General features: G+C 45.2%; 3 long non-coding RNA genes across 5 annotated transcripts; all 3 read right to left on the bottom strand.

Moving 5' to 3' along the window:
* Positions 1-311: 311 nt before the first annotated feature.
* On the bottom strand, positions 312-5,526 carry LOC140693024 (uncharacterized). 2 transcript variants are annotated; one of them, XR_012068675.1, is made up of 4 exons: positions 5,354-5,526; positions 911-981; positions 612-702; positions 312-529 (listed from the first exon to the last, which is right to left on the bottom strand). It is a non-coding gene; the product is annotated as an uncharacterized lncRNA (long non-coding RNA). The 2 variants fall into 2 exon arrangements; XR_012068674.1 differs by lacking the exon at positions 5,354-5,526 and having other exon boundaries at positions 911-1,167.
* A 224-nt stretch (positions 5,527-5,750) lies between these two features.
* LOC140693023 (uncharacterized) lies at positions 5,751-10,808 on the bottom strand. Of its 2 annotated transcripts, XR_012068673.1 has the most exons (4): positions 10,651-10,808; positions 6,208-6,278; positions 5,909-5,999; positions 5,751-5,826 (listed from the first exon to the last, which is right to left on the bottom strand). It is a non-coding gene; the product is annotated as an uncharacterized lncRNA (long non-coding RNA). The 2 variants fall into 2 exon arrangements; XR_012068672.1 differs by lacking the exon at positions 10,651-10,808 and having other exon boundaries at positions 6,208-6,464.
* A 97-nt stretch (positions 10,809-10,905) lies between these two features.
* On the bottom strand, positions 10,906-16,120 carry LOC140693025 (uncharacterized). Its single transcript, XR_012068676.1, has 4 exons — positions 15,948-16,120; positions 11,505-11,575; positions 11,206-11,296; positions 10,906-11,123 (listed from the first exon to the last, which is right to left on the bottom strand). It is a non-coding gene; the product is annotated as an uncharacterized lncRNA (long non-coding RNA).
* Positions 16,121-20,127: the final 4,007 nt, after the last annotated feature.

Below are 20,127 nucleotides of genomic sequence, written 5' to 3'. Positions count from 1 at the left end.
AGGAAAGAGGGAAGAAGAAAGGCCCATGGGACGCTAGTGGGTAGAATCACATTTACCTTAGGAACCTCTCGTCGGATGCAGCCCCTCCCCCAACACTGACAAGATGCAGCAGCCATTGGGGATGGCAGTTAGCGGTTGGATTCCAGGTGGAATGTTGGTGTTTACCGCGAGGCTTGTTGTGGCTGTTGGATCCTAGGTAACCGGGCAGAGTTCTGTGGGTGGATCAGTGTGATGGAGGGGCTGCCGCCCTCTGTGGAGCTTGGCTTAGGTCTTTGTTCCGGGAAGCTGTGTCAGTTCGAGATACTGCTGCTGCCCAAAGACCTGAGGTCACAGGTCAGTTTCCAGAACCTGAAAGGGCAGACAGTGGAAGATCTGCCTGTCATCAGCTTACTGGTCAGGCTCCGAGGTACTTTCAGACTTGCCCAGTCCTGGTGAAGTCGACTTTAGGGGAGACACGAAGAGAAGCTGGCCGGTAAGCTGGCTGCACGGATTGAGGAGAGATGCGAACACATGGATGAGAGATGTTCTGCTACAATGGAGAATACTGGCGTGGAGACAGCTGTAGAGGATACCAGGCTCAAAAGACATTCATGAGACATATTGAAACTCACTGATACAGGCAGAAACATACGGAGTGCCAACGTGGACTTGAGGAAGTTCCTCAATTCTCTTCTCCAATAACGGGTCCAAGGTCCCTGACGTCTGAAGGAGAAGAAATGGCAGAGATGATCAAAACGCTCCTGTTCTTGGAAGAGGTCGTGAGAATCCACACGTCCCAAGGGGCATTCCCAAGCCATTCAGACCAAAATTCAACAAGCCCAGGTAAGCCTTTTCCCAGGTTTGGGCCTAGCTAGTGAGCACTTGCCCTTGCCTCCCCTCCACTCAGGCATCCATTTTGAAGGATCAGTACCTGAGCTGCAATGAAGCCATTACGAGAAGAGCAAGCCCCTCCTAGAATCAGAGTTCCTCCAGCTTCACTCTCTGTGAACAACAGTGAACACCTTAAAGGTCAAATAGTCTCGGCTGAAATAGATAAAATTGAATACTTAGCTCACACCTAGAAACGATGTCCTTCTGCTAGATTCAGCAAATGTTGTGTTTATGTCTTCCCTGGGGTGAAGGGAGTGTGGTAAGTGAGGGGAATCTTTGACTGAACATGAATCTGTATTAGGCTTCAGTTTTTCAAGACAGTGAAGGTAAATAGTACAAGTCAGAAAGTGAACTGAACTGTAAAAGTCGCCAATGACATTAAAGACACAGCTTATGTGGATCGTCTATCAGTTGAGTCAAGCCCCCGGGGGCACTATATCATGGGGGTGCAGACTTGGTTGCGTTAAATGGCTTTAAACTACAGGATCGGATGATTAAGCGTTCTCAACACTGATAGAAAAACACCTGGTTCTCAATAGACTAGCATAACTGCAGCAGGATTCTCCTAGCTAGAATGCCTCTAGGTGCTTTTGGATTCAAACCTAAATGTATATATTTGGTTTGTTTCCTCTTGTATTTTCCTAGAGAGGGATGTTACCCCTTGAAATGCCAACATTGGCCAGTAGGTGTCATTGGGATACAGGGCACCACATGCACAAGTGTATCCAAGGTTGGGGGTTATTCCATGTTTCCAAAAGTTATTTCATGGTTCCTGTTGGTTTCGGAGGCATCAACCTTAAAGAGCTGACATGACCCCTTGAACAGTTTGGACTGCTAGTTTGCATTCTATCTGTCTAGCTTTTCCGTAGAGCTGACAAAATGTTACCAAAATTGACAAGTCTGGCTTCTAGGTCGATTTAGTGTGTTTCAAAATATAACTCCATTTTTGCATAACTCCCAAAACATGTAAATGAGTTCTGTTAAACTTCTTAAAGACTGCAAATGGGATATCAACACAATGTCAAAATAGTTGTCTTCGGACAATCCCTCCCACCACGGCTGTATAGAAACAAAGAGCTAAGCAAATATCACATTTCTGTGAAATGTATCTGGATAGTGTTGATTCATCGATGCCCAGTTGGCAGAGAAGAAGTGCAACCTGCACTCACTCGCTCCCATGTACAGAGCAATGGAAACATCCACTCACCCAGCCCTTAGCATAGGACACTGGCCGAAGAGAGGTCTGTTACTCCCAAAGACAGGATGAGGCCTCAGGACACCTGGAAGCAGGAGAAGGCAAAGCAGGGAATGGAAACCAGTGCAGGTTCGGACCCCTGGTGATGGAGCAACAAGGGTGAAACTCTGTTTAACTTGGACGCACACTCTCAAGCGGACAGGAGACATGGGTTTGAAGGTGATGTGCTGAGATTTACAAGAGTGCACAGCAGATCCTTGGCTGAGAGAACTCAAAGAAACCAGCGCAAAATATCCCCACAGTTAATTCTGAGACCAAGATCCAAGCTGCCAAATTTGAGGTAGCAGAGGCAATGGTCAGTGAGGCATAGAGCTACGGATGATGGCACACGCTGAGTCTCAGGGATCTGGAGTGCGTTGTGGGATGTGGTGGGTCGAATCAAGAGAGCAAACCGAACTGTGTACCAATAATAAATCAACCACACTGGTCGCGCGGTTGCGATTACCGATATGTCCCATGGCCACACCCAGTACATCTGCAGGACCAGGGACCAATTGGGAATTTTGCCAATAGAGCACGTGTGGGGCTGAATCAGAGATATCGTGCATCTGGTCTGAGGGATCCAGGGGGCCTTGAATTTGAAATCAGAATGAAAAGCCTTAGGATATGCTACATTCATAACCTGGGCTGGGATTATGGTTTGGTTTGAGTCACAGGATGCGCAACAACTCTGTGGTTGCCTTCGTGCACCCGTGCCACAAGGATGAGAGGACAAGGAAGAGTGGTCCAAGTCCACAGCGCGAGAAGAGGAAGCATTCCCTTCAGCACTATCTCCCAAAAGCGGATGCTACATTTTGGATGGCACCGGCACGGTACGGCACCTAGGACAACAAGGAAGGTCTGCGGGATCATTCCAGCAGGCCCTGATATGTGACATCCATAGATATGCTTCCACTGGTGTTTCTGTAGACAGAGAAGCTCTGGAAAGAACTGATTTCTTTGGGACATTCCCGTGGCAATAAAAAGCAGAAGAGCACTCTCAGTTTGCTGTTTTGGAAACACTCCAAAATGACATAGAGAAGAATGCAGAGCTGAGAACTTTTAGAAGCTTCATTTCCACAAGAGGAAGTGTCCTGTGCACTTTCAGAAGTGTGAGATAAGTATAATCAAAATGAAGTTATGCTAATCGAAGTAGTATGGGTTGTTCATCACAACTAATGCAACACCAGCAATTGGAGATATACCAAACAACACACACAGGTACAGGTTATGGCATCAATGCCTAGGAGAAATTGTCCTCACAGAAATCCCATGGAATTGCGTAGAGACAAGAGTCTAAAATTTTCAATTAACAAAGCCCTAGAAGTCTACATTAGATACCTGATATTACCTGACCAGTAGAGATGAAGAAGAACAGTAAAAGAAACAGGAAGTACCATTTTCAGTTCCAAAGATATTGAAGGCGCAAAAGATAAGCTTTCAAACAACTAGTCTGCAAAACGCTATCCAGAACAAGTGTTGAAAATGAAGGTCAGGAAAACACTGAAGAACACCAGTGTCTCAGAATCACAAAAGGCAGAATACCAGAAAAGGGGAAGAGAAAGTCTCAACACGAGCCAAAAATATCAGGAAACTCAATGGTTGTGATAATATCAGGGCTAAAATTCAGTCCTTAGCAGACTAGATAATGCAGAGGGACGCGTGAATGACTGTGAAGACAGGGGAAGAGAAAAACCTCGGTCAGAAGCAGACATAGGAAAGCAAGTGCAAACAAATGAAAACATTGCAGTTGAACCCTGGGTTAAGACAGGGCATGAAAGAATAGAAATCATGAGTCCCAGATGGAAAAGCAAGAGATAAAGAAACAAAAAGTGTCTGAAAATTTATCTGTAGAAAAATCAGACTGAAACTTGCTGAAAGCCAAGAAAGAATCATCTATGCGAATTCAGGAATTACACAGCATCCGAAGGAGGTGGAATCCCAATAGACCTACCAGCAGCTGTATGATTCAAATCAACAAAGTTCACGAATATCCGAGTGATTTAAAATGCACCTGGAGGAAACAACATAGTCACAAGGAAACCTCCAGAGGGGTTTCAGCTGATATCTCGGCAGCAATATTGCAGGACAGGGAGGAGTGCCAGGACACAGACCATATCCTGAATGGCCAAATGCTGCCACCTAGGGTAGCCTATGCCACATGAACACCATTTCAAATAACGGCAGAGCTAGAGAATTCTACAGACCGGCAAATCTTAAAAGAATTCAGCAGTTCAAAAGTTTTTCTAAAAGAAAGGTTGAGAAAACTCCCCTGAATAGAAAAGCAGCAAGATGGAATGGAAAGAAGAAACCATTATTGGAAATGCAAGAAGAGCATGTGTGGCAGAGAAGAAAGAAGAAGAACTTAAGGAGGACATCAAAACCCTAAAGATGGGAGAGGGAAGCAGGAAATCATAGGTGATTGGAAGCACTCTCTTAAGTGAATCAGCTTATTTGACTCTGTTTGAAGCGAAAGGAGAGATGCATGGCCTGACGTGTTTGCAAAACAAGCGAGAAGAAGACCAACAAAGAATCAAACCAACAAACAAGCACCAAAATGGTATGGTTGGCTGACATATACAAAGGGAACCATGATTATTCAAAAGAAAATACTCAAGGTGAGGTCAAGGGTCATTCAGAACGCATCGACCCAGTATCGTGGCTTGCATGTACTCAGCACACTTGTATTCGGAAATCAGAAGCGTGCATTCATATTCGTAAATTTTGATTCATAAGAGCATATCGTGACCTAACACTAATGCCGATTTGGAATCAAATGGTTTCCTAGTCCGTGATGTAGACTTGTATGTCTTCCAACAGGATGAAGGAATGCCATATTCTAGGCTACGTAGAGAAGAAATGTAAGAAGCCTATAACAAAGGCAAGTAGCTCTGCCAAAGTGTACTAAGTGCAAAAGAGACCGACAGCAAAGTGCACATTGGGGTTGGTTTCATTTCTTGGAATTTCAGCCCCCATGAATCCAATGGATCCATGTCCTGAGAGTGTGGGTGTTTCAGCAGAAATCAGGCGACGCATATGTATTCCGGGTGTACGGATATTATAGGAACATAAGTCTCCTTTAGTGGGTCCCTGTGTACTGTGAACTGTTAGAAAGTTTAAAGACGTGTGAAACCATCAACTGAAAAGGGACACACTTCCCTCCATTGGTACGGTGCATAGAGCTCTGAACAAAAGGAAAGAGGGAAGAAGAAAGGCCCATGGGACGCTAGTGGGTAGAATCACATTTACCTTAGGAACCTCTCGTCGGATGCAGCCCCTCCCCCAACACTGACAAGATGCAGCAGCCATTGGGGATGGCAGTTAGCGGTTGGATTCCAGGTGGAATGTTGGTGTTTACCGCGAGGCTTGTTGTGGCTGTTGGATCCTAGGTAACCGGGCAGAGTTCTGTGGGTGGATCAGTGTGATGGAGGGGCTGCCGCCCTCTGTGGAGCTTGGCTTAGGTCTTTGGTCCGGGAAGCTGTGTCAGTTCGAGATACTGCTGCTGCCCAAAGACCTGAGGTCACAGGTCAGTTTCCAGAACCTGAAAGGGCAGACAGTGGAAGATCTGCCTGTCATCAGCTTACTGGTCAGGCTCTGAGGTACTTTCAGACTTGCCCAGTCCTGGTGAAGTCGACTTTAGGGGAGACACGAAGAGAAGCTGGCCGGTAAGCTGGCTGCACGGATTGAGGAGAGATGCGAACACATGGATGAGAGATGTTCTGCTACAATGGAGAATACTGGCGTGGAGACAGCTGTAGAGGATACCAGGCTCAAAAGACATTCATGAGACATATTGAAACTCACTGATACAGGCAGAAACATACGGAGTGCCAACGTGGACTTGAGGAAGTTCCTCAATTCTCTTCTCCAATAACGGGTCCAAGGTCCCTGACGTCTGAAGGAGAAGAAATGGCAGAGATGATCAAAACGCTCCTGTTCTTGGAAGAGGTCGTGAGAATCCACACGTCCCAAGGGGCATTCCCAAGCCATTCAGACCAAAATTCAACAAGCCCAGGTAAGCCTTTTCCCAGGTTTGGGCCTAGCTAGTGAGCACTTGCCCTTGCCTCCCCTCCACTCAGGCATCCATTTTGAAGGATCAGTACCTGAGCTGCAATGAAGCCATTACGAGAAGAGCAAGCCCCTCCTAGAATCAGAGTTCCTCCAGCTTCACTCTCTGTGAACAACAGTGAACACCTTAAAGGTCAAATAGTCTCGGCTGAAATAGATAAAATTGAATACTTAGCTCACACCTAGAAACGATGTCCTTCTGCTAGATTCAGCAAATGTTGTGTTTATGTCTTCCCTGGGGTGAAGGGAGTGTGGTAAGTGAGGGGAATCTTTGACTGAACATGAATCTGTATTAGGCTTCAGTTTTTCAAGACAGTGAAGGTAAATAGTACAAGTCAGAAAGTGAACTGAACTGTAAAAGTCGCCAATGACATTAAAGACACAGCTTATGTGGATCGTCTATCAGTTGAGTCAAGCCCCCGGGGGCACTATATCATGGGGGTGCAGACTTGGTTGCGTTAAATGGCTTTAAACTACAGGATCGGATGATTAAGCGTTCTCAACACTGATAGAAAAACACCTGGTTCTCAATAGACTAGCATAACTGCAGCAGGATTCTCCTAGCTAGAATGCCTCTAGGTGCTTTTGGATTCAAACCTAAATGTATATATTTGGTTTGTTTCCTCTTGTATTTTCCTAGAGAGGGATGTTACCCCTTGAAATGCCAACATTGGCCAGTAGGTGTCATTGGGATACAGGGCACCACATGCACAAGTGTATCCAAGGTTGGGGGTTATTCCATGTTTCCAAAAGTTATTTCATGGTTCCTGTTGGTTTCGGAGGCATCAACCTTAAAGAGCTGACATGACCCCTTGAACAGTTTGGACTGCTAGTTTGCATTCTATCTGTCTAGCTTTTCCGTAGAGCTGACAAAATGTTACCAAAATTGACAAGTCTGGCTTCTAGGTCGATTTAGTGTGTTTCAAAATATAACTCCATTTTTGCATAACTCCCAAAACATGTAAATGAGTTCTGTTAAACTTCTTAAAGACTGCAAATGGGATATCAACACAATGTCAAAATAGTTGTCTTCGGACAATCCCTCCCACCACGGCTGTATAGAAACAAAGAGCTAAGCAAATATCACATTTCTGTGAAATGTATCTGGATAGTGTTGATTCATCGATGCCCAGTTGGCAGAGAAGAAGTGCAACCTGCACTCACTCGCTCCCATGTACAGAGCAATGGAAACATCCACTCACCCAGCCCTTAGCATAGGACACTGGCCGAAGAGAGGTCTGTTACTCCCAAAGACAGGATGAGGCCTCAGGACACCTGGAAGCAGGAGAAGGCAAAGCAGGGAATGGAAACCAGTGCAGGTTCGGACCCCTGGTGATGGAGCAACAAGGGTGAAACTCTGTTTAACTTGGACGCACACTCTCAAGCGGACAGGAGACATGGGTTTGAAGGTGATGTGCTGAGATTTACAAGAGTGCACAGCAGATGCTTGGCTGAGAGAACTCAAAGAAACCAGCGCAAAATATCCCCACAGTTAATTCTGAGACCAAGATCCAAGCTGCCAAATTTGAGGTAGCAGAGGCAATGGTCAGTGAGGCATAGAGCTACGGATGATGGCACACGCTGAGTCTCAGGGATCTGGAGTGCGTTGTGGGATGTGGTGGGTCGAATCAAGAGAGCAAACCGAACTGTGTACCAATAATAAATCAACCACACTGGTCGCGCGGTTGCGATTACCGATATGTCCCATGGCCACACCCAGTACATCTGCAGGACCAGGGACCAATTGGGAATTTTGCCAATAGAGCACGTGTGGGGCTGAATCAGAGATATCGTGCATCTGGTCTGAGGGATCCAGGGGGCCTTGAATTTGAAATCAGAATGAAAAGCCTTAGGATATGCTACATTCATAACCTGGGCTGGGATTATGGTTTGGTTTGAGTCACAGGATGCGCAACAACTCTGTGGTTGCCTTCGTGCACCCGTGCCACAAGGATGAGAGGACAAGGAAGAGTGGTCCAAGTCCACAGCGCGAGAAGAGGAAGCATTCCCTTCAGCACTATCTCCCAAAAGCGGATGCTACATTTTGGATGGCACCGGCACGGTACGGCACCTAGGACAACAAGGAAGGTCTGCGGGATCATTCCAGCAGGCCCTGATATGTGACATCCATAGATATGCTTCCACTGGTGTTTCTGTAGACAGAGAAGCTCTGGAAAGAACTGATTTCATTGGGACATTCCCGTGGCAATAAAAAGTAGAAGAGCACTCTCAGTTTGCTGTTTTGGAAACACTCCAAAATGACATAGAGAAGAATGCAGAGCTGAGAACTTTTAGAAGCTTCATTTCCACAAGAGGAAGTGTCCTGTGCACTTTCAGAAGTGTGAGATAAGTATAATCAAAATGAAGTTATGCTAATCGAAGTAGTATGGGTTGTTCATCACAACTAATGCAACACCAGCAATTGGAGATATACCAAACAACACACACAGGTACAGGTTATGGCATCAATGCCTAGGAGAAATTGTCCTCACAGAAATCCCATGGAATTGCGTAGAGACAAGAGTCTAAATTTTTCAATTAACAAAGCCCTAGAAGTCTACATTAGATACCTGATATTACCTGACCAGTAGAGATGAAGAAGAACAGTAAAAGAAACAGGAAGTACCATTTTCAGTTCCAAAGATATTGAAGGCGCAAAAGATAAGCTTTCAAACAACTAGTCTGCAAAACGCTATCAAGAACAAGTGTTGAAAATGAAGGTCAGGAAAACACTGAAGAACACCAGTGTCTCAGAATCACAAAAGGCAGAATACCAGAAAAGGGGAAGAGAAAGTCTCAACACGAGCCAAAAATATCAGGAAACTCAATGGTTGTGATAATATCAGGGCTAAAATTCAGTCCTTAGCAGACTAGATAATGCAGAGGGACGCGTGAATGACTGTGAAGACAGGGGAAGAGAAAAACCTCGGTCAGAAGCAGACATAGGAAAGCAAGTGCAAACAAATGAAAACATTGCAGTTGAACCCTGGGTTAAGACAGGGCATGAAAGAATAGAAATCATGAGTCCCAGATGGAAAAGCAAGAGATAAAGAAACAAAAAGTGTCTGAAAATTTATCTGTAGAAAAATCAGACTGAAACTTGCTGAAAGCCAAGAAAGAATCATCTATGCGAATTCAGGAATTACACAGCATCCGAAGGAGGTGGAATCCCAATAGACCTACCAGCAGCTGTATGATTCAAATCAACAAAGTTCACGAATATCCGAGTGATTTAAAATGCACCTGGAGGAAACAACATAGTCACAAGGAAACCTCCAGAGGGGTTTCAGCTGATATCTCGGCAGCAATATTGCAGGACAGGGAGGAGTGCCAGGACACAGACCATATCCTGAATGGCCAAATGCTGCCACCTAGGGTAGCCTATGCCACATGAACACCATTTCAAATAACGGCAGAGCTAGAGAATTCTACAGACCGGCAAATCTTAAAAGAATTCAGCAGTTCAAAAGTTTTTCTAAAAGAAAGGTTGAGAAAACTCCCCTGAATAGAAAAGCAGCAAGATGGAATGGAAAGAAGAAACCATTATTGGAAATGCAAGAAGAGCATGTGTGGCAGAGAAGAAAGAAGAAGACCTTAAGGAGGACATCAAAACCCTAAAGATGGGAGAGGGAAGCAGGAAATCATAGGTGATTGGAAGCACTCTCTTAAGTGAATCAGCTTATTTGACTCTGTTTGAAGCGAAAGGAGAGATGCATGGCCTGACGTGTTTGCAAAACAAGCGAGAAGAAGACCAACAAAGAATCAAACCAACAAACAAGCACCAAAATGGTATGGTTGGCTGACATATACAAAGGGAACCATGATTATTCAAAAGAAAATACTCAAGGTGAGGTCAAGGGTCATTCAGAACGCATCGACCCAGTATCGTGGCTTGCATGTACTCAGCACACTTGTATTCGGAAATCAGAAGCGTGCATTCATATTCGTAAATTTTGATTCATAAGAGCATATCGTGACCTAACACTAATGCCGATTTGGAATCAAATGGTTTCCTAGTCCGTGATGTAGACTTGTATGTCTTCCAACAGGATGAAGGAATGCCATATTCTAGGCTACGTAGAGAAGAAATGTAAGAAGCCTATAACAAAGGCAAGTAGCTCTGCCAAAGTGTACTAAGTGCAAAAGAGACCGACAGCAAAGTGCACATTGGGGTTGGTTTCATTTCTTGGAATTTCAGCCCCCATGAATCCAATGGATCCATGTCCTGAGAGTGTGGGTGTTTCAGCAGAAATCAGGCGACGCATATGTATTCCGGGTGTACGGATCTTATAGGAACATAAGTCTCCTTTAGTGGGTCCCTGTGTACTGTGAACTGTTAGAAAGTTTAAAGACGTGTGAAACCATCAACTGAAAAGGGACACACTTCCCTCCATTGGTACGGTGCATAGAGCTCTGAACAAAAGGAAAGAGGGAAGAAGAAAGGCCCATGGGACGCTAGTGGGTAGAATCACATTTACCTTAGGAACCTCTCGTCGGATGCAGCCCCTCCCCCAACACTGACAAGATGCAGCAGCCATTGGGGATGGCAGTTAGCGGTTGGATTCCAGGTGGAATGTTGGTGTTTACCGCGAGGCTTGTTGTGGCTGTTGGATCCTAGGTAACCGGGCAGAGTTCTGTGGGTGGATCAGTGTGATGGAGGGGCTGCCGCCCTCTGTGGAGCTTGGCTTAGGTCTTTGGTCCGGGAAGCTGTGTCAGTTCGAGATACTGCTGCTGCCCAAAGACCTGAGGTCACAGGTCAGTTTCCAGAACCTGAAAGGGCAGACAGTGGAAGATCTGCCTGTCATCAGCTTACTGGTCAGGCTCCGAGGTACTTTCAGACTTGCCCAGTCCTGGTGAAGTCGACTTTAGGGGAGACACGAAGAGAAGCTGGCCGGTAAGCTGGCTGCACGGATTGAGGAGAGATGCGAACACATGGATGAGAGATGTTCTGCTACAATGGAGAATACTGGCGTGGAGACAGCTGTAGAGGATACCAGGCTCAAAAGACATTCATGAGACATATTGAAACTCACTGATACAGGCAGAAACATACGGAGTGCCAACGTGGACTTGAGGAAGTTCCTCAATTCTCTTCTCCAATAACGGGTCCAAGGTCCCTGACGTCTGAAGGAGAAGAAATGGCAGAGATGATCAAAACGCTCCTGTTCTTGGAAGAGGTCGTGAGAATCCACACGTCCCAAGGGGCATTCCCAAGCCATTCAGACCAAAATTCAACAAGCCCAGGTAAGCCTTTTCCCAGGTTTGGGCCTAGCTAGTGAGCACTTGCCCTTGCCTCCCCTCCACTCAGGCATCCATTTTGAAGGATCAGTACCTGAGCTGCAATGAAGCCATTACGAGAAGAGCAAGCCCCTCCTAGAATCAGAGTTCCTCCAGCTTCACTCTCTGTGAACAACAGTGAACACCTTAAAGGTCAAATAGTCTCGGCTGAAATAGATAAAATTGAATACTTAGCTCACACCTAGAAACGATGTCCTTCCGCTAGATTCAGCAAATGTTGTGTTTATGTCTTCCCTGGGGTGAAGGGAGTGTGGTAAGTGAGGGGAATCTTTGACTGAACATGAATCTGTATTAGGCTTCAGTTTTTCAAGACAGTGAAGGTAAATAGTACAAGTCAGAAAGTGAACTGAACTGTAAAAGTCGCCAATGACATTAAAGACACAGCTTATGTGGATCGTCTATCAGTTGAGTCAAGCCCCCGGGGGCACTATATCATGGGGGTGCAGACTTGGTTGCGTTAAATGGCTTTAAACTACAGGATCGGATGATTAAGCGTTCTCAACACTGATAGAAAAACACCTGGTTCTCAATAGACTAGCATAACTGCAGCAGGATTCTCCTAGCTAGAATGCCTCTAGGTGCTTTTGGATTCAAACCTAAATGTATATATTTGGTTTGTTTCCTCTTGTATTTTCCTAGAGAGGGATGTTACCCCTTGAAATGCCAACATTGGCCAGTAGGTGTCATTGGGATACAGGGCACCACATGCACAAGTGTATCCAAGGTTGGGGGTTATTCCATGTTTCCAAAAGTTATTTCATGGTTCCTGTTGGTTTCGGAGGCATCAACCTTAAAGAGCTGACATGACCCCTTGAACAGTTTGGACTGCTAGTTTGCATTCTATCTGTCTAGCTTTTCCGTAGAGCTGACAAAATGTTACCAAAATTGACAAGTCTGGCTTCTAGGTCGATTTAGTGTGTTTCAAAATATAACTCCATTTTTGCATAACTCCCAAAACATGTAAATGAGTTCTGTTAAACTTCTTAAAGACTGCAAATGGGATATCAACACAATGTCAAAATAGTTGTCTTCGGACAATCCCTCCCACCACGGCTGTATAGAAACAAAGAGCTAAGCAAATATCACATTTCTGTGAAATGTATCTGGATAGTGTTGATTCATCGATGCCCAGTTGGCAGAGAAGAAGTGCAACCTGCACTCACTCGCTCCCATGTACAGAGCAATGGAAACATCCACTCACCCAGCCCTTAGCATAGGACACTGGCCGAAGAGAGGTCTGTTACTCCCAAAGACAGGATGAGGCCTCAGGACACCTGGAAGCAGGAGAAGGCAAAGCAGGGAATGGAAACCAGTGCAGGTTCGGACCCCTGGTGATGGAGCAACAAGGGTGAAACTCTGTTTAACTTGGACGCACACTCTCAAGCGGACAGGAGACATGGGTTTGAAGGTGATGTGCTGAGATTTACAAGAGTGCACAGCAGATGCTTGGCTGAGAGAACTCAAAGAAACCAGCGCAAAATATCCCCACAGTTAATTCTGAGACCAAGATCCAAGCTGCCAAATTTGAGGTAGCAGAGGCAATGGTCAGTGAGGCATAGAGCTACGGATGATGGCACACGCTGAGTCTCAGGGATCTGGAGTGCGTTGTGGGATGTGGTGGGTCGAATCAAGAGAGCAAACCGAACTGTGTACCAATAATAAATCAACCACACTGGTCGCGCGGTTGCGATTACCGATATGTCCCATGGCCACACCCAGTACATCTGCAGGACCAGGGACCAATTGGGAATTTTGCCAATAGAGCACGTGTGGGGCTGAATCAGAGATATCGTGCATCTGGTCTGAGGGATCCAGGGGGCCTTGAATTTGAAATCAGAATGAAAAGCCTTAGGATATGCTACATTCATAACCTGGGCTGGGATTATGGTTTGGTTTGAGTCACAGGATGCGCAACAACTCTGTGGTTGCCTTCGTGCACCCGTGCCACAAGGATGAGAGTACAAGGAAGAGTGGTCCAAGTCCACAGCGCGAGAAGAGGAAGCATTCCCTTCAGCACTATCTCCCAAAAGCGGATGCTACATTTTGGATGGCACCGGCACGGTACGGCACCTAGGACAACAAGGAAGGTCTGCGGGATCATTCCAGCAGGCCCTGATATGTGACATCCATAGATATGCTTCCACTGGTGTTTCTGTAGACAGAGAAGCTCTGGAAAGAACTCATTTCATTGGGACATTCCCGTGGCAATAAAAAGCAGAAGAGCACTCTCAGTTTGCTGTTTTGGAAACACTCCAAAATGACATAGAGAAGAATGCAGAGCTGAGAACTTTTAGAAGCTTCATTTCCACAAGAGGAAGTGTCCTGTGCACTTTCAGAAGTGTGAGATAAGTATAATCAAAATGAAGTTATGCTAATCGAAGTAGTATGGGTTGTTCATCACAACTAATGCAACACCAGCAATTGGAGATATACCAAACAACACACACAGGTACAGGTTATGGCATCAATGCCTAGGAGAAATTGTCCTCACAGAAATCCCATGGAATTGCGTAGAGACAAGAGTCTAAAATTTTCAATTAACAAAGCCCTAGAAGTCTACATTAGATACCTGATATTACCTGACCAGTAGAGATGAAGAAGAACAGTAAAAGAAACAGGAAGTACCATTTTCAGTTCCAAAGATATTGAAGGCGCAAAAGATAAGCTTTCAAACAACTAGTCTGCAAAACGCTATCCAGAACAAGTGTTGAAAATGAAGGTCAGGAAAACACTGAAGAACACCAGTGTCTCAGAATCACAAAAGGCAGAATACCAGAAAAGGGGAAGAGAAAGTCTCAACACGAGCCAAAAATATCAGGAAACTCAATGGTTGTGATAATATCAGGGCCAAAATTCAGTCCTTAGCAGACTAGATAATGCAGAGGGACGCGTGAATGACTGTGAAGACAGGGGAAGAGAAAAACCTCGGTCAGAAGCAGACATAGGAAAGCAAGTGCAAACAAATGAAAACATTGCAGTTGAACCCTGGGTTAAGACAGGGCATGAAAGAATAGAAATCATGAGTCCCAGATGGAAAAGCAAGAGATAAAGAAACAAAAAGTGTCTGAAAATTTATCTGTAGAAAAATCAGACTGAAACTTGCTGAAAGCCAAGAAAGAATCATCTATGCGAATTCAGGAATTACACAGCATCCGAAGGAGGTGGAATCCCAATAGACCTACCAGCAGCTGTATGATTCAAATCAACAAAGTTCACGAATATCCGAGTGATTTAAAATGCACCTGGAGGAAACAACATAGTCACAAGGAAACCTCCAGAGGGGTTTCAGCTGATATCTCGGCAGCAATATTGCAGGACAGGTAGGAGTGCCAGGACACAGACCATATCCTGAATGGCCAAATGCTGCCACCTAGGGTAGCCTATGCCACATGAACACCATTTCAAATAACGGCAGAGCTAGAGAATTCTACAGACCGGCAAATCTTAAAAGAATTCAGCAGTTCAAAAGTTTTTCTAAAAGAAAGGTTGAGAAAACTCCCCTGAATAGAAAAGCAGCAAGATGGAATGGAAAGAAGAAACCATTATTGGAAATGCAAGAAGAGCATGTGTGGCAGAGAAGAAAGAAGAAGACCTTAAGGAGGACATCAAAACCCTAAAGATGGGAGAGGGAAGCAGGAAATCATAGGTGATTGGAAGCACTCTCTTAAGTGAATCAGCTTATTTGACTCTGTTTGAAGCGAAAGGAGAGATGCATGGCCTGACGTGTTTGCAAAACAAGCGAGAAGAAGACCAACAAAGAATCAAACCAACAAACAAGCACCAAAATGGTATGGTTGGCTGACATATACAAAGGGAACCATGATTATTCAAAAGAAAATACTCAAGGTGAGGTCAAGGGTCATTCAGAACGCATCGACCCAGTATCGTGGCTTGCATGTACTCAGCACACTTGTATTCGGAAATCAGAAGCGTGCATTCATATTCGTAAATTTTGATTCATAAGAGCATATCGTGACCTAACACTAATGCCGATTTGGAATCAAATGGTTTCCTAGTCCGTGATGTAGACTTGTATGTCTTCCAACAGGATGAAGGAATGCCATATTCTAGGCTACGTAGAGAAGAAATGTAAGAAGCCTATAACAAAGGCAAGTAGCTCTGCCAAAGTGTACTAAGTGCAAAAGAGACCGACAGCAAAGTGCACATTGGGGTTGGTTTCATTTCTTGGAATTTCAGCCCCCATGAATCCAATGGATCCATGTCCTGAGAGTGTGGGTGTTTCAGCAGAAATCAGGCGACGCATATGTATTCCGGGTGTACGGATATTATAGGAACATAAGTCTCCTTTAGTGGGTCCCTGTGTACTGTGAACTGTTAGAAAGTTTAAAGACGTGTGAAACCATCAACTGAAAAGGGACACACTTCCCTCCATTGGTACGGTGCATAGAGCTCTGAACAAAAGGAAAGAGGGAAGAAGAAAGGCCCATGGGACGCTAGTGGGTAGAATCACATTTACCTTAGGAACCTCTCGTCGGATGCAGCCCCTCCCCCAACACTGACAAGATGCAGCAGCCATTGGGGATGGCAGTTAGCGGTTGGATTCCAGGTGGAATGTTGGTGTTTACCGCGAGGCTTGTTGTGGCTGTTGGATCCTAGGTAACCGGGCAGAGTTCTGTGGGTGGATCAGTGTGATGGAGGGGCTGCCGCCCTCTGTGGAGCTTGGCTTAGGTCTTTGGTCCGGGAAGCTGTGTAAGTTCGAGATACTGCTGCTGCCCAAAGACCTGAGGTCACAGGTCAGTTTCCAGAACCTGAAAGGGCAGACAGTGGAAGATCTGCCTGTCATCAGCTTACTGGTCAGGCTCCGAGGTACTTTCAGAATTGCCCAGTCCTGGTGAAGTCGACTTTAGGGGAGACACGAAGAGAAGCTGGCCGGTAAGCTGGCTGCACGGATTGAGGAGAGATGCGAACACATGGATGAGAGATGTTCTGCTACAATGGAGAATACTGGCGTGGAGACAGCTGTAGAGGATACCAGGCTCAAAAGACATTCATGAGACATATTGAAACTCACTGATACAGGCAGAAACATACGGAGTGCCAACGTGGACTTGAGGAAGTTCCTCAATTCTCTTCTCCAATAACGGGTCCAAGGTCCCTGACGTCTGAAGGAGAAGAAATGGCAGAGATGATCAAAACGCTCCTGTTCTTGGAAGAGGTCGTGAGAATCCACACGTCCCAAGGGGCATTCCCAAGCCATTCAGACCAAAATTCAACAAGCCCAGGTAAGCCTTTTCCCAGGTTTGGGCCTAGCTAGTGAGCACTTGCCCTTGCCTCCCCTCCACTCAGGCATCCATTTTGAAGGATCAGTACCTGAGCTGCAATGAAGCCATTACGAGAAGAGCAAGCCCCTCCTAGAATCAGAGTTCCTCCAGCTTCACTCTCTGTGAACAACAGTGAACACCTTAAAGGTCAAATAGTCTCGGCTGAAATAGATAAAATTGAATACTTAGCTCACACCTAGAAACGATGTCCTTCTGCTAGATTCAGCAAATGTTGTGTTTATGTCTTCCCTGGGGTGAAGGGAGTGTGGTAAGTGAGGGGAATCTTTGACTGAACATGAATCTGTATTAGGCTTCAGTTTTTCAAGACAGTGAAGGTAAATAGTACAAGTCAGAAAGTGAACTGAACTGTAAAAGTCGCCAATGACATTAAAGACACAGCTTATGTGGATCGTCTATCAGTTGAGTCAAGCCCCCGGGGGCACTATATCATGGGGGTGCAGACTTGGTTGCGTTAAATGGCTTTAAACTACAGGATCGGATGATTAAGCGTTCTCAACACTGATAGAAAAACACCTGGTTCTCAATAGACTAGCATAACTGCAGCAGGATTCTCCTAGCTAGAATGCCTCTAGGTGCTTTTGGATTCAAACCTAAATGTATATATTTGGTTTGTTTCCTCTTGTATTTTCCTAGAGAGGGATGTTACCCCTTGAAATGCCAACATTGGCCAGTTGGTGTCATTGGGATACAGGGCACCACATGCACAAGTGTATCCAAGGTTGGGGGTTATTCCATGTTTCCAAAAGTTATTTCATGGTTCCTGTTGGTTTCGGAGGCATCAACCTTAAAGAGCTGACATGACCCCTTGAACAGTTTGGACTGCTAGTTTGCATTCTATCTGTCTAGCTTTTCCGTAGAGCTGACAAAATGTTACCAAAATTGACAAGTCTGGCTTCTAGGTCGATTTAGTGTGTTTCAAAATATAACTCCATTTTTGCATAACTCCCAAAACATGTAAATGAGTTCTGTTAAACTTCTTAAAGACTGCAAATGGGATATCAACACAATGTCAAAATAGTTGTCTTCGGACAATCCCTCCCACCACGGCTGTATAGAAACAAAGAGCTAAGCAAATATCACATTTCTGTGAAATGTATCTGGATAGTGTTGATTCATCGATGCCCAGTTGGCAGAGAAGAAGTGCAACCTGCACTCACTCGCTCCCATGTACAGAGCAATGGAAACATCCACTCACCCAGCCCTTAGCATAGGACACTGGCCGAAGAGAGGTCTGTTACTCCCAAAGACAGGATGAGGCCTCAGGACACCTGGAAGCAGGAGAAGGCAAAGCAGGGAATGGAAACCAGTGCAGGTTCGGACCCCTGGTGATGGAGCAACAAGGGTGAAACTCTGTTTAACTTGGACGCACACTCTCAAGCGGACAGGAGACATGGGTTTGAAGGTGATGTGCTGAGATTTACAAGAGTGCACAGCAGATGCTTGGCTGAGAGAACTCAAAGAAACCAGCGCAAAATATCCCCACAGTTAATTCTGAGACCAAGATCCAAGCTGCCAAATTTGAGGTAGCAGAGGCAATGGTCAGTGAGGCATAGAGCTACGGATGATGGCACACGCTGAGTCTCAGGGATCTGGAGTGCGTTGTGGGATGTGGTGTGTCGAATCAAGAGAGCAAACCGAACTGTGTACCAATAATAAATCAACCACAATGCTCGCGCGGTTGCGATTACCGATATGTCCCATGGCCACACCCAGTACATCTGCAGGACCAGGGACCAATTGGGAATTTTGCCAATAGAGCACGTGTGGGGCTGAATCAGAGATATCGTGCATCTGGTCTGAGGGATCCAGGGGGCCTTGAATTTGAAATCAGAATGAAAAGCCTTAGGATATGCTACATTCATAACCTGGGCTGGGATTATGGTTTGGTTTGAGTCACAGGATGCGCAACAACTCTGTGGTTGCCTTCGTGCACCCGTGCCACAAGGATGAGAGGACAAGGAAGAGTGGTCCAAGTCCACAGCGCGAGAAGAGGAAGCATTCCCTTCAGCACTATCTCCCAAAAGCGGATGCTACATTTTGGATGGCACCGGCACGGTACGGCACCTAGGACAACAAGGAAGGTCTGCGGGATCATTCCAGCAGGCCCTGATATGTGACATCCATAGATATGCTTCCACTGGTGTTTCTGTAGACAGAGAAGCTCTGGAAAGAACTGATTTCTTTGGGACATTCCCGTGGCAATAAAAAGCAGAAGAGCACTCTCAGTTTGCTGTTTTGGAAACACTCCAAAATGACATAGAGAAGAATGCAGAGCTGAGAACTTTTAGAAGCTTCATTTCCACAAGAGGAAGTGTCCTGTGCACTTTCAGAAGTGTGAGATAAGTATAATCAAAATGAAGTTATGCTAATCGAAGTAGTATGGGTTGTTCATCACAACTAATGCAACACCAGCAATTGGAGATATACCAAACAACACACACAGGTACAGGTTATGGCATCAATGCCTAGGAGAAATTGTCCTCACAGAAATCCCATGGAATTGCGTAGAGACAAGAGTCTAAAATTTTCAATTAACAAAGCCCTAGAAGTCTACATTAGATACCTGATATTACCTGACCAGTAGAGATGAAGAAGAACAGTAAAAGAAACAGGAAGTACCATTTTCAGTTCCAAAGATATTGAAGGCGCAAAAGATAAGCTTTCAAACAACTAGTCTGCAAAACGCTATCCAGAACAAGTGTTGAAAATGAAGGTCAGGAAAACACTGAAGAACACCAGTGTCTCAGAATCACAAAAGGCAGAATACCAGAAAAGGGGAAGAGAAAGTCTCAACACGAGCCAAAAATATCAGGAAACTCAATGGTTGTGATAATATCAGGGCTAAAATTCAGTCCTTAGCAGACTAGATAATGCAGAGGGACGCGTGAATGACTGTGAAGACAGGGGAAGAGAAAAACCTCGGTCAGAAGCAGACATAGGAAAGCAAGTGCAAACAAATGAAAACATTGCAGTTGAACCCTGGGTTAAGACAGGGCATGAAAGAATAGAAATCATGAGTCCCAGATGGAAAAGCAAGAGATAAAGTAACAAAAAGTGTCTGAAAATTTATCTGTAGAAAAATCAGACTGAAACTTGCTGAAAGCCAAGAAAGAATCATCTATGCGAATTCAGGAATTACACAGCATCCGAAGGAGGTGGAATCCCAATAGACCTACCAGCAGCTGTATGATTCAAATCAACAAAGTTCACGAATATCCGAGTGATTTAAAATGCACCTGGAGGAAACAACATAGTCACAAGGAAACCTCCAGAGGGGTTTCAGCTGATATCTCGGCAGCAATATTGCAGGACAGGGAGGAGTGCCAGGACACAGACCATATCCTGAATGGCCAA

Source organism: Vicugna pacos, unplaced genomic scaffold (assembly GCF_048564905.1).
Source record: "Vicugna pacos unplaced genomic scaffold, VicPac4 scaffold_19, whole genome shotgun sequence".
Lineage (NCBI taxonomy): Eukaryota > Metazoa > Chordata > Mammalia > Artiodactyla > Camelidae > Vicugna > Vicugna pacos.
The sequence above is the reverse complement of the archived record's forward strand: the minus strand, read 5'-3'. Positions and strand labels throughout refer to the sequence as shown.